Source organism: Mizuhopecten yessoensis, unplaced genomic scaffold (assembly GCF_002113885.1).
Source record: "Mizuhopecten yessoensis strain PY_sf001 unplaced genomic scaffold, ASM211388v2 scaffold7953, whole genome shotgun sequence".
Lineage (NCBI taxonomy): Eukaryota > Metazoa > Mollusca > Bivalvia > Pectinida > Pectinidae > Mizuhopecten > Mizuhopecten yessoensis.
In genome coordinates, this window is record NW_018407305.1 from 394,797 (window position 1) to 408,616 (window position 13,820).

Below are 13,820 nucleotides of genomic sequence, written 5' to 3' on the forward strand. Positions count from 1 at the left end.
TCAATCAGTGGAGTGATTTTAACGGATACCTGGCGGTAAACAGATTTATTGTCTCACATTTATCTTCATTTAGCATATATTTAAACGCATCATTAAGTTGCATTTTGTTAATCCGCATATCATGATAAACTTCTCTCAGGTAAACATGGGATAGCACCCATTCGAATACACCTCATATTGATTGATTACTTGAAGTAAAATAACATGTCCTAGTTTGCATATCCAAAGACATCCATAGTATGGTGGTTAAATGTTTCTGAACGGCTTTAACATCAGCATATCCTCTATACATTATTCATACAGAGAAAACTTTAGTTAGGATAATATTTGGTAGGATTATATACATATACATTTAAAGGTATGAATAACAAATAACAAGTAATCTTAATTAAACGAGCTATATCTACTTGTTGGCAATATATTCACCTGTTATAGTGGAGCTGTATGCACCTCCGTATCACACAGGGTCTGCTACACTATTCCAATGGACAGGTATACTTTCATCCACCGAGACACACGTGGGTAGATCTAACCGGTTAAGTCAACCTGTCACGTTATGAAGATTTAAGACGGTATATAATATACAAACTGTATGATAAAAGATGCTTGCGAGTGCTATAGGTCTCCGATTCTATGTACGTGGTATATCTACCTGTAAACATTACCGGTACACACCTGTGTATAAAGCCACTACACCGTTATAAGGCGGCGAAATGAAAGCGCTACCCACGTCTACGATCACACGTCTCGATAGCTTTAAACCGATCAATAGAAAATAGTTTACACTAGTACTGGGACTACTTTGTTCCGCGGAACAATCGGGTCCACCTATGTCTGTACAAACATGCACGGGCATATCGCCAAAACTCACTCAAGTATATCACTTCTCAGTATTTATTCATAAAATGAAAACCGTGCCTGGTTTAAAGGTCCGCATTCTCCAGCCTGTTTTATAAGAAGCTATCGTGTTGATAAGCTTGGTGTATATTTAAGTTAGAAGTTTATCCTGCGTGTTTACATGTTATTTCATGCTTTGATTAATTTTCTCATTTTGTTTGCAAAACTTAATTAAAATATTTGTGATTTTATTCGATCGTGTCTGAGGAATTTATTTTAAAAGGTAACGCGAGATGACTGAATGTAAATGCTGACTTATTGACATGAATTGTGACTTATGTAGATTTACCCTACTTACAACACAGAGAGGTCTATATAGTAAATCACACACGGCCACACGTGCTGTACGGCAAACCCACTCTTGTTAACGAGTGTCACTGACCTACTTTTATTTTACATGAAGACAAATATATCTTTTGTTATTATCCCGGGCTTTACACATTTTGTTACGTGAAACCCGGACAGTCGACATGAGCGCATGCTACCTGCATAAAATAAAATGCTTAATAAGGAATATATTTTACTTTAAAATTGTACTTTTGTAAGAGAAAACACAGTATCAAAGGACAAAATCAATTGTTCTCAGACAACTTTCAGAGTCGCCGGTGGGAATTACCACCGTGAGCGCGAGCTGTCATATTTATGACGTTCGGAAGCACTCCGTTTATTACTTATTTACAGGTTAATAAGCAAATATACTGAGACATGTTGGCGCATACAACAACCTTATTTGAATTCTGGGATGATTTAAGCCATGTTGTCTAAAAGGCACTGCAGAGGATATGATAGTTTGTTCCATGATAGTTTCAGTAAAGGTACAGTATAGGTATTATACACATCATATTCAATGTTTACTTAACTAATCTGGTGGATATACAACTCCGGATACGAAACATGTTGGAAAAATTAAAAAAAACAATTCTGATTTATTTTTCATATATTCTATCAAAATGAACATATGGCTTCATTTTACTCTCATATATATAAAAAAAAAAAAAACTTCAAAGAGAATGGCAATTGTGTAATGTAGTCGATCGAGATGATAATGAAAGTTCTTGTTAACAAATAACCTTTATCAATAACAATTATCCGGCAACCTTTATTCGTTTTCATATCTTTATAAGGCACTGCTTCACTATATTACACTGCTGGTGAGCATACTGGAACAGTCACGACCTTGACATATGTATATGTATTAACCTATTGTATCACGGTGGTTGAGTTAAATCTTATAATAAAAAGTGGCGTGATTCAAAAAGCTACCAAGATATCATTAAATATCTCTTATTGAGTTTTGTCTAGAGATTGTATATTACGCTTATCAATTAATGCGTTCATAATGTACAGCAAATAAGAGCCAATGATTAGAGCAAACAAAAACAGTGATAATGTAGAATTCCATTCGTAAGGGAAATTACCGTGTAGCATTATAGTGAACATTACTTACACGTAGTAAGAAGGACAACTCTAAGAAGTCTCTGATACTCCTCGGTGATTTTATTATCATCAGGACAAAATCATACCTCTTCCCATAGAGGCATACCTTTGTTTTAACTTGATGTATGCTACATAGAAAATAAGTACGTGATTTTTATGAATTTGTGACAAACAAGAATTTATTGCGCTAGTAGGTATATCGGTAAAAATCATTCAATTATGTTATTTTTCAATGACGTGGAGGAAATTTGAAGAGGCCTGTCTTTAGTCGATATTTAATTGTCACGTGGTTTCATCGAGGTACAAAAACAATGACTTAAACTTAGATTTATATTCTGGTTAAACATATCATTAACTGCTTCAAATTCATGAACATACAGGTAATAAACAGGTAACACTTGATTAGCCTCTACATTGTTTTAATAAGTATCTCAATGAGTATTATGAACCATGTTCAGCTTGGACAGGTCGATCTATAGACTATTTTACCAGTTAAACTTAACCTATACATTTGCTGTCGATACCATTTGTTTTGTTTAAACAGTATTTTAATGAGCAGGTAATCATCATCAAACTTTATTTCCTCCAAAAAGGAGATATTTGTGTACAAGAAAAAAAATCAAAAATAACATAAAAGGACAGAAAATACCGCGATAGGGCGCAGCAGCTAAAAAACTTTCCTTGCGAACGACAGTAACAGTCCTAGTCATGGTGTCTTAAATCAATCTATTGTCGTTAGTTCGCGAAGCGCGCCCACCAAATATGCTGCATGCATCAGAAACAGTTTTTGTGTTGTGTCATCCTGAAATTGGGAACTAATAAATTTTGAACAAAGGTAGCAGTGTCATGTTGATCAATGGAATTGAACACATTCAATCTAAACTTATACAGGGTCATCTGAAGGAAATGAGCCCGAAGTTCACTGGTGTACTCACAGGTACAGCAATGGTGAGATATGACGTCACAGAAATGTTGGGAATACTTGGAGCAAAAGTTCTGGTCAGGAGCCAAAGGCTTTGCCAATTATCTGCACAATGAGTACATTGCTTCTATGTTTTTGTTAGATTCTGCGTCGCGCAACATAATGTAAGGGTTGTAGGAGGAGTTACAGTTCCTAAATGTATCAAGATTAGGGCCAGGTTCTCTGTAGCCATTATGGCATTTCTCACTATTCCCTTCCACTGAAGCTTACAGGGAACGTGTAGTTACGAAGGTATGCATCCAAGTAAGACGACAGGTTATATTTATAGATTATCTGCACAATATCCGGAACAAACCTTCTTTCAAGAACACTTCTAATATTTTCCGTTTGCAAATGAAGGAATGAATATAGTCTTCTTGTGAGGAACTGCTTAGTTAAGAGAGACTGCTCCATGAGAACAAGCTTTCCCAGGAATATTAGCTTCCTCTTATCAATATCTGCAGAAATTATAATCAAACCAAGTATAGGCTCAACAATATCTGACCTGGCACGACGATCAGCTCCAAGAATGACCTTAGCAGCGTAATGTTGAAAGCGACTACGTTTCGCGAGGTAGGTATTACCGAGTTGAACCCAGTGCTCACATCCATTCTTATAAAGACTGATTTTTACTAGAGGATTGATATCACATGCTGAGGGACAAAGCCCTATGATAGAATGAACCGTCTTTCTCCCTTTGTAACACGCAGCCTGGATGCGTTCGGCGTTAGACATTTGTGAGCTTACAATAGTTCCTAGATGAAGTTGAGAAGAGGTGGTCTCAATAGAGACAGGACCAAGCATCCAACTAGCGTCAGGCTGTCTTGGGATGTAATTTCCAATAACAAAGGTTTTACACTTTGAGCGATTAAATACGAATTTCCAATCACAACTGTATTTATAGCAAATGTTGAGAAGCTTTTGAAGTGAAAGCGGGGAAGTTGTGATCAAGGATATGTCGTCGGCTAACGTCGGATTTCCAGTTAATAAGCATTGAAATTTAGCACCAAGCTTACTATTCTCTTACTTGCAAAAAGGGAATCGATGAATGTTTGGTATAGAAATGTGGACAGTACTCCTCCTTGTCAAACCCCTGACTCAAGAGGAAACCAAGGTGACGTCGTTCCCTGCCACGTCACAGCGCTCACCATATCGGTGTACGACTCGCGAATACACTGGAAGAGTTGTCCATTGACTCCAAGATATTTTACTTTTGCCATTAGCCCTGCGTGCCAAACAGTGTTGAAAGCCTTTTTAATATCGAGAAAGGCTAAATAAATGGTGCTGTTTAACTCAAGGTTATGGTAAATCGTCTCCTGGAGAGAGAAAGACGCCGTCGTACATCCTAAATATTTGCGGAAACCGTTCTGTTGTGGATTCGGGAAGGGAAGGACTGAAGCCACAAGGGAGGCCTGTATCCGATTGCTGATGACATTTTTAAATAAATTGTAGGAACAACATAACAGGGAAATTGGTCGATAATTAGCGGGATCACACCGATAATTGTTACCACCTTTGTGAATAGGAATAATTAAGCCTCTTTTCCAGATACCAGGTACGTGAGCAAGTTCGATACATTTGGTGTACAGCTTTTTTAAACATAGTATCAGGGTTCGTCCTCCATAACGTAGATGTTCATTGCGAACACCATCGGTTCCGGGTGCTTTAACTTTAATTTTCTTAGAGCACATTCAATTTCATTAAACACGATTTTCCGATTTAGTTCATCCGTATCCAAAACAGACATGGGGTCAGTTGTAATTTCACATTGTATCAAGTCCGATGCATCAATGTCACATTTAAAAATGTTCCAAAATTAGCTTCCGCAATATCTTCAGGTGACCTTAGTAACTCGCCCTGAACTTTCATGGTTGAATATTTAGTGAAGGACGTTCCTTTTAATTTCTTCAAAGCCTGCCAGAATGTTGCATTATTACAATCTACTGCGTCGTTCAAGTTCTGATATAGGGATTGCTGATGCTCCTCATATGCTCTACTTTGAATCGTTTTACAGTGACGTTTAGCGCTTTTATATTGGCGATAGGTCGATTAAAGGGAGCCTCGTGGTTTACCGTCAACTCTCCGTAGTGTCCATTTCTTTAATACTGCCAATAATGTTGGCAAAGACGTGTTTCCTGTCTCGTATATTGTTAGCTATCAATACACTGCCATTGGTACGACGGAAAGTCTGACTTCGTCCTTTTTAACCATTCACACTTACAAACAATCAGGATTAATAGGTCCTGTCAATCAATTAACTATTTTCTCTCATTTCTCTGTGTGTTAGATAGAGCTTTCCAGAGCAAGAAAGGGGTGTAGGATATTTCTATCTTACACACCATTTTACGTGACTTGACGTTACAATGCCTCGACAATGACGTGACTTCCCGAATTTGGAACTCGCCGATGCCGCAATGCGGTACAGGCGACGTGTTGAAATTAAAAACCTTTTATGATATATTTACCGTACACGTTAGAAAAATGTGATTAGTTTTCCTGCGCAAACTCTGTTTACCAAAATGGGATACGCTTAATCGGGATATTCAGGATAAATAGGTCCTGTCAATCAATAAACTATTTTATCGTTGATGCTTACACCTGATTTACTGTCGTAACCATTTCGTCAATTCTACCTATGTAATATCAGTGATCCTGTATGCTCCCCTTGGTATAACGGAAGAACGGATACCACCTGTGGTATATAATTCATAAGAAACATTGCTTTTTCCTTATGGGTATTTTTAGGGGAATAGATGATGTCTAAGTATTGATGTGTTTGTACCTCCACGGTGTCTGTATATGTAGATGCTTGATATAGCGACTGCCAGCCTGGAGTACTTCCTTAGTATCTAAGCTGTTTCATTTTATTCTATTTTACCTATCTAACGCATAAAATGTAACTGTTTTATGACTTTATTTACGAAACTTCCTTGCTTAGTTCATTTATTCCTTTATTTGGTCTGATATTCATACACTAGTACATACGTATTTTATCTGTTATTATTTTATGCCTACTTTCACTAATTTTTCGTCGCTACTGATGTTTTATTATTTAATCTTAGGTTTTATTAGATATCTAAATCAGTCTGTAATTTGTCGATAAATTTTATATAACATTACATTTATATAAGCTTAATATAAATTCACCACTATTCAACTGATGTGTATTTTACTCGCAAAGTTTGCCACTCGAATTCCTTTCTGTCAACAATTAACAAAGCAAGGTCGATCGACTATACACATCCTTGACGTACATGTATTATGGAACAGCTGGTATGTTTTACGGACGAGTAACATTGTCTTTGAATTCATACTCCTCATTCAAAGGTATATAATTACAGATGTTCATAGATATAACAATCTTCTATTGTTTTTGAAGTAAAAGTCCGCGTTTATAGTCTATCGACTTTACAATATGTCCTAGGGCTGTGGAACAGCTTGAGAGGCGAAGATGGTCCTGTCTTGTATTAGTTTACACTATCGATTGTGTTGCCTCAGTTTGGAATACATGTACATGTTAGGGTAATATCTAAGATGGTATTATGTAGAAATTCTTAAAGGAGTGGTGTTAAGTCATACAGTTATGTGTCTTTATGTTATAACTACGTATGTACATGTGTTTGATCACTTATTATATAAGATGGATTGTAGAAACACGAGTCTACACAGACTGAAGTGTGTAAACACCTTCCAGGCTTTTCAATGGACAACATATAAACAGGAATGATTAAGCATATTGAAAAAAAATCCTTGCACACCCTTTTTAAAGTCAATGTTATTTATTATATTTTCGTAAAAAAACCTAGTGTTAAACATGATATGTTTTGATGAAGAAATTGTTTTTTACTGTGTTCTTCAAAAATATTTGTATTACTTTGCAAAATGTCATGGATTGCAACTCACGGACTAAACGCATTTGTTTTTTTTCAGAAGTTATTGGACAGATAGTCTCGACGCATGACGGCTGATAATCATACATAGCATTTGTCTCTCTTCTTTTTTGTTCTTGTTAGCTAATTCTCAAGAGCGTTTTGTATAACGTTTGGGTATTAAGTAATTTGAGTAAATATTTGACTCTCATTTAGGAATCCTTATCAATCCAAGTCCCGGTATATAATGTTAAGTCCCGGTATATAATGTTAANATAATGTTAAGTACCGGTATATAATGTTAAGTCCCGGTATATAATGTTAAGTCCCGGTAGATAATGTTGAGTTCCGGTACATAATGTTAAGTCCCGGTTCATAATGTTAAGTCCCGGTATATAATGTTAAGTCCCGGTTTATAATGTTAAGTCCCGGTAGATAATGTTAAGTCCCGGTATATAATATTAAGTCCCGATAGATAATGTTAAGTCCCGGTATATGTTAAGTCCCGGTAGATAATGTTAAGTCCCGGTATATAATATTAAGTCCCGATAGATAATGTTAAGTCCCGGTAGATAATGTTAAGTCCCGGTAGATAATGTTGAGTTCCGGTACATAATGTTAAGTCCCGTTATATAATGTTAAGTCCCGGCAGATAATGTTAAGTCCCGGTATATGATGTTAAGTCCCGGTATATAATATTAAGTCCCGGTATATAATGTTAAGTCCCGGTACATAATGTTAAGTCCCGTTATATAATGTTAAGTCCCGGAATATAATGTTAAGTATCGGTATATAATGTTAAGTCCCGATAGATAATGTTAAGTCCCGGTATATAATGTTAAGTCCCGGTATATAATGTTAAGTCCCGGTATATAATGTTAAGTCCCGGTATATAATGTTAAGTCCCGGTATATAATGTTAAGTCCCGGTATATAATGTTAAGTCCCGGTATATAATGTTAAGTCCCGGTATATAATGTTAAGTCCCGGTATATAATGTTAAGTCCCGGTATATAATGTTAAGTCCCGGTATATAATGTTAAGTCCCGGTATATAATGTTAAGTCCCGGTATATAATGTTAAGTCCCGGTATATAATGTTAAGTCCCGGTATATAATGTTAAGTCCCGGTATATAATGTTAAGTCCCGGTATATAATGTTAAGTCCCGGTATATAATGTTAAGTCCCGGTATATAATGTTAAGTCCCGGTATATAATGTTAAGTCCCGGTATATAATGTTAAGTCCCGGTATATAATGTTAAGTCCCGGTATATAATGTTAAGTCCCGGTATATAATGTTAAGTCCCGGTATATAATGTTAAGTCCCGGTATATAATGTTAAGTCCCGGTATATAATGTTAAGTCCCGGTATATAATGTTAAGTCCCGGTATATAATGTTAAGTCCCGGTATATAATGTTAAGTCCCGGTATATAATGTTAAGTCCCGGTATATAATGTTAAGTCCCGGTATATAATGTTAAGTCCCGGTATATAATGTTAAGTCCCGGTATATAATGTTAAGTCCCGGTATATAATGTTAAGTCCCGGTATATAATGTTAAGTCCCGGTATATAATGTTAAGTCCCGGTATATAATGTTAAGTCCCGGTATATAATGTTAAGTCCCGGTATATAATGTTAAGTCCCGGTATATAATGTTAAGTCCCGGTATATAATGTTAAGTCCCGGTATATAATGTTAAGTCCCGGTATATAATGTTAAGTCCCGGTATATAATGTTAAGTCCCGGTATATAATGTTAAGTCCCGGTATATAATGTTAAGTCCCGGTATATAATGTTAAGTCCCGGTATATAATGTTAAGTCCCGGTATATAATGTTAAGTCCCGGTATATAATGTTAAGTCCCGGTATATAATGTTAAGTCCCGGTATATAATGTTAAGTCCCGGTATATAATGTTAAGTCCCGGTATATAATGTTAAGTCCCGGTATATAATGTTAAGTCCCGGTATATAATGTTAAGTCCCGGTATATAATGTTAAGTCCCGGTATATAATGTTAAGTCCCGGTATATAATGTTAAGTCCCGGTATATAATGTTAAGTCCCGGTATATAATGTTAAGTCCCGGTATATAATGTTAAGTCCCGGTATATAATGTTAAGTCCCGGTATATAATGTTAAGTCCCGGTATATAATGTTAAGTCCCGGTATATAATGTTAAGTCCCGGTATATAATGTTAAGTCCCGGTATATAATGTTAAGTCCCGGTATATAATGTTAAGTCCCGGTATATAATGTTAAGTCCCGGTATATAATGTTAAGTCCCGGTATATAATGTTAAGTCCCGGTATATAATGTTAAGTCCCGGTATATAATGTTAAGTCCCGGTATATAATGTTAAGTCCCGGTATATAATGTTAAGTCCCGGTATATAATGTTAAGTCCCGGTATATAATGTTAAGTCCCGGTATATAATGTTAAGTCCCGGTATATAATGTTAAGTCCCGGTATATAATGTTAAGTCCCGGTATATAATGTTAAGTCCCGGTATATAATGTTAAGTCCCGGTATATAATGTTAAGTCCCGGTATATAATGTTAAGTCCCGGTATATAATGTTAAGTCCCGGTATATAATGTTAAGTCCCGGTATATAATGTTAAGTCCCGGTATATAATGTTAAGTCCCGGTATATAATGTTAAGTCCCGGTATATAATGTTAAGTCCCGGTATATAATGTTAAGTCCCGGTATATAATGTTAAGTCCCGGTATATAATGTTAAGTCCCGGTATATAATGTTAAGTCCCGGTATATAATGTTAAGTCCCGGTATATAATGTTAAGTCCCGGTATATAATGTTAAGTCCCGGTATATAATGTTAAGTCCCGGTATATAATGTTAAGTCCCGGTATATAATGTTAAGTCCCGGTATATAATGTTAAGTCCCGGTATATAATGTTAAGTCCCGGTATATAATGTTAAGTCCCGGTATATAATGTTAAGTCCCGGTATATAATGTTAAGTCCCGGTATATAATGTTAAGTCCCGGTATATAATGTTAAGTCCCGGTATATAATGTTAAGTCCCGGTATATAATGTTAAGTCCCGGTATATAATGTTAAGTCCCGGTATATAATGTTAAGTCCCGGTATATAATGTTAAGTCCCGGTATATAATGTTAAGTCCCGGTATATAATGTTAAGTCCCGGTATATAATGTTAAGTCCCGGTATATAATGTTAAGTCCCGGTATATAATGTTAAGTCCCGGTATATAATGTTAAGTCCCGGTATATAATGTTAAGTCCCGGTATATAATGTTAAGTCCCGGTATATAATGTTAAGTCCCGGTATATAATGTTAAGTCCCGGTATATAATGTTAAGTCCCGGTATATAATGTTAAGTCCCGGTATATAATGTTAAGTCCCGGTATATAATGTTAAGTCCCGGTATATAATGTTAAGTCCCGGTATATAATGTTAAGTCCCGGTATATAATGTTAAGTCCCGGTATATAATGTTAAGTCCCGGTATATAATGTTAAGTCCCGGTATATAATGTTAAGTCCCGGTATATAATGTTAAGTCCCGGTATATAATGTTAAGTCCCGGTATATAATGTTAAGTCCCGGTATATAATGTTAAGTCCCGGTATATAATGTTAAGTCCCGGTATATAATGTTAAGTCCCGGTATATAATGTTAAGTCCCGGTATATAATGTTAAGTCCCGGTATATAATGTTAAGTCCCGGTATATAATGTTAAGTCCCGGTATATAATGTTAAGTCCCGGTATATAATGTTAAGTCCCGGTATATAATGTTAAGTCCCGGTATATAATGTTAAGTCCCGGTATATAATGTTAAGTCCCGGTATATAATGTTAAGTCCCGGTATATAATGTTAAGTCCCGGTATATAATGTTAAGTCCCGGTATATAATGTTAAGTCCCGGTATATAATGTTAAGTCCCGGTATATAATGTTAAGTCCCGGTATATAATGTTAAGTCCCGGTATATAATGTTAAGTCCCGGTATATAATGTTAAGTCCCGGTATATAATGTTAAGTCCCGGTATATAATGTTAAGTCCCGGTATATAATGTTAAGTCCCGGTATATAATGTTAAGTCCCGGTATATAATGTTAAGTCCCGGTATATAATGTTAAGTCCCGGTATATAATGTTAAGTCCCGGTATATAATGTTAAGTCCCGGTATATAATGTTAAGTCCCGGTATATAATGTTAAGTCCCGGTATATAATGTTAAGTCCCGGTATATAATGTTAAGTCCCGGTATATAATGTTAAGTCCCGGTATATAATGTTAAGTCCCGGTATATAATGTTAAGTCCCGGTATATAATGTTAAGTCCCGGTATATAATGTTAAGTCCCGGTATATAATGTTAAGTCCCGGTATATAATGTTAAGTCCCGGTATATAATGTTAAGTCCCGGTATATAATGTTAAGTCCCGGTATATAATGTTAAGTCCCGGTATATAATGTTAAGTCCCGGTATATAATGTTAAGTCCCGGTATATAATGTTAAGTCCCGGTATATAATGTTAAGTCCCGGTATATAATGTTAAGTCCCGGTATATAATGTTAAGTCCCGGTATATAATGTTAAGTCCCGGTATATAATGTTAAGTCCCGGTATATAATGTTAAGTCCCGGTATATAATGTTAAGTCCCGGTATATAATGTTAAGTCCCGGTATATAATGTTAAGTCCCGGTATATAATGTTAAGTCCCGGTATATAATGTTAAGTCCCGGTATATAATGTTAAGTCCCGGTATATAATGTTAAGTCCCGGTATATAATGTTAAGTCCCGGTATATAATGTTAAGTCCCGGTATATAATGTTAAGTCCCGGTATATAATGTTAAGTCCCGGTATATAATGTTAAGTCCCGGTATATAATGTTAAGTCCCGGTATATAATGTTAAGTCCCGGTATATAATGTTAAGTCCCGGTATATAATGTTAAGTCCCGGTATATAATGTTAAGTCCCGGTATATAATGTTAAGTCCCGGTATATAATGTTAAGTCCCGGTATATAATGTTAAGTCCCGGTATATAATGTTAAGTCCCGGTATATAATGTTAAGTCCCGGTATATAATGTTAAGTCCCGGTATATAATGTTAAGTCCCGGTATATAATGTTAAGTCCCGGTATATAATGTTAAGTCCCGGTATATAATGTTAAGTCCCGGTATATAATGTTAAGTCCCGGTATATAATGTTAAGTCCCGGTATATAATGTTAAGTCCCGGTATATAATGTTAAGTCCCGGTATATAATGTTAAGTCCCGGTATATAATGTTAAGTCCCGGTATATAATGTTAAGTCCCGGTATATAATGTTAAGTCCCGGTATATAATGTTAAGTCCCGGTATATAATGTTAAGTCCCGGTATATAATGTTAAGTCCCGGTATATAATGTTAAGTCCCGGTATATAATGTTAAGTCCCGGTATATAATGTTAAGTCCCGGTATATAATGTTAAGTCCCGGTATATAATGTTAAGTCCCGGTATATAATGTTAAGTCCCGGTATATAATGTTAAGTCCCGGTATATAATGTTAAGTCCCGGTATATAATGTTAAGTCCCGGTATATAATGTTAAGTCCCGGTATATAATGTTAAGTCCCGGTATATAATGTTAAGTCCCGGTATATAATGTTAAGTCCCGGTATATAATGTTAAGTCCCGGTATATAATGTTAAGTCCCGGTATATAATGTTAAGTCCCGGTATATAATGTTAAGTCCCGGTATATAATGTTAAGTCCCGGTATATAATGTTAAGTCCCGGTATATAATGTTAAGTCCCGGTATATAATGTTAAGTCCCGGTATATAATGTTAAGTCCCGGTAGATAATGTTAAGTCCCGGTATATAATGTTAAGTCCCGGTATATGTTAAGTCCCGGTAGATAATGTTAAGCTTATATATACAGACAGAGGTTTAGAAAACACCTAATCATCATGAGACACAATTACAATTTTAATGCATGATTCCGACCGTTCAGATCTCCACAAATCTTGATATTGAAATGCAGTAGGAGGAGACAAATAATTTTATGAGACAATTACAATTATATTCTATTGCAGTTTTGATACTTTGTATTTGTTGGATTATTACCTAAGAGATACTGGTACTCCGGTCTTCTCCAAAAGAAAGACCCCACTCCCCGAGCTTACATCCTGCCAAACAGATGTGATACATATAAGTTAAAAATATTTAAGTTTATAGGAATAGTCTTCATGTCAATGGCTGACCTTTGTGTTCCGGGTTCAAGATGGCTACCCTGGCTTTTGATTGGATAGATATGCATGGCCGTAATATGAGTGATATTGATCAAATTTGAATATCATCGTTTTCGACAATTCATTTGTGACTGCTGATACAGTTTGGGTAACATCTGTAAGGGTTCCCGTTACAGTAAGACATTTTTATTTTTAGACAGCTAATGATATATGTTAAATAGACTTTTACGAAACTGTCCTTTATTACCGTCACCTGACTTTATGCGAAGCAGTTCTTTTATTTTCGCTATTTTCAAAGCGATGCAGGGGTGTGACTCAGCCTCCGGCGTACAATTCTTGTCAACATTTGTTAACAATAATAATAATAATATACAACATGTATATAGCGCCCTATATAATTTGTAAAAATACTCTACAACATATGGATAATAGT

The 13,820-nt window shown here is 35.7% G+C and overlaps 1 protein-coding gene across 2 annotated transcripts in view; it reads right to left on the reverse strand.

Moving 5' to 3' along the window:
- The window catches only part of LOC110454619 (tripartite motif-containing protein 2-like), a 50,405-nt gene extending 49,578 nt beyond the window's left edge, over nt 1–827 (reverse strand). The window contains exons 1-2 of one of the 2 annotated variants that reach the window (XM_021504232.1): nt 676–827; nt 427–546 (exon numbers count right to left, since the gene is read on the reverse strand). The gene's annotated coding sequence lies outside the window, so the exon portion shown is untranslated. Of the gene's footprint in view, nt 1–426 lie in introns of both variants that reach the window. The other variant, XM_021504231.1, reaches the window with a different exon arrangement.
- Nucleotides 828–13,820: the final 12,993 nt, after the last annotated feature.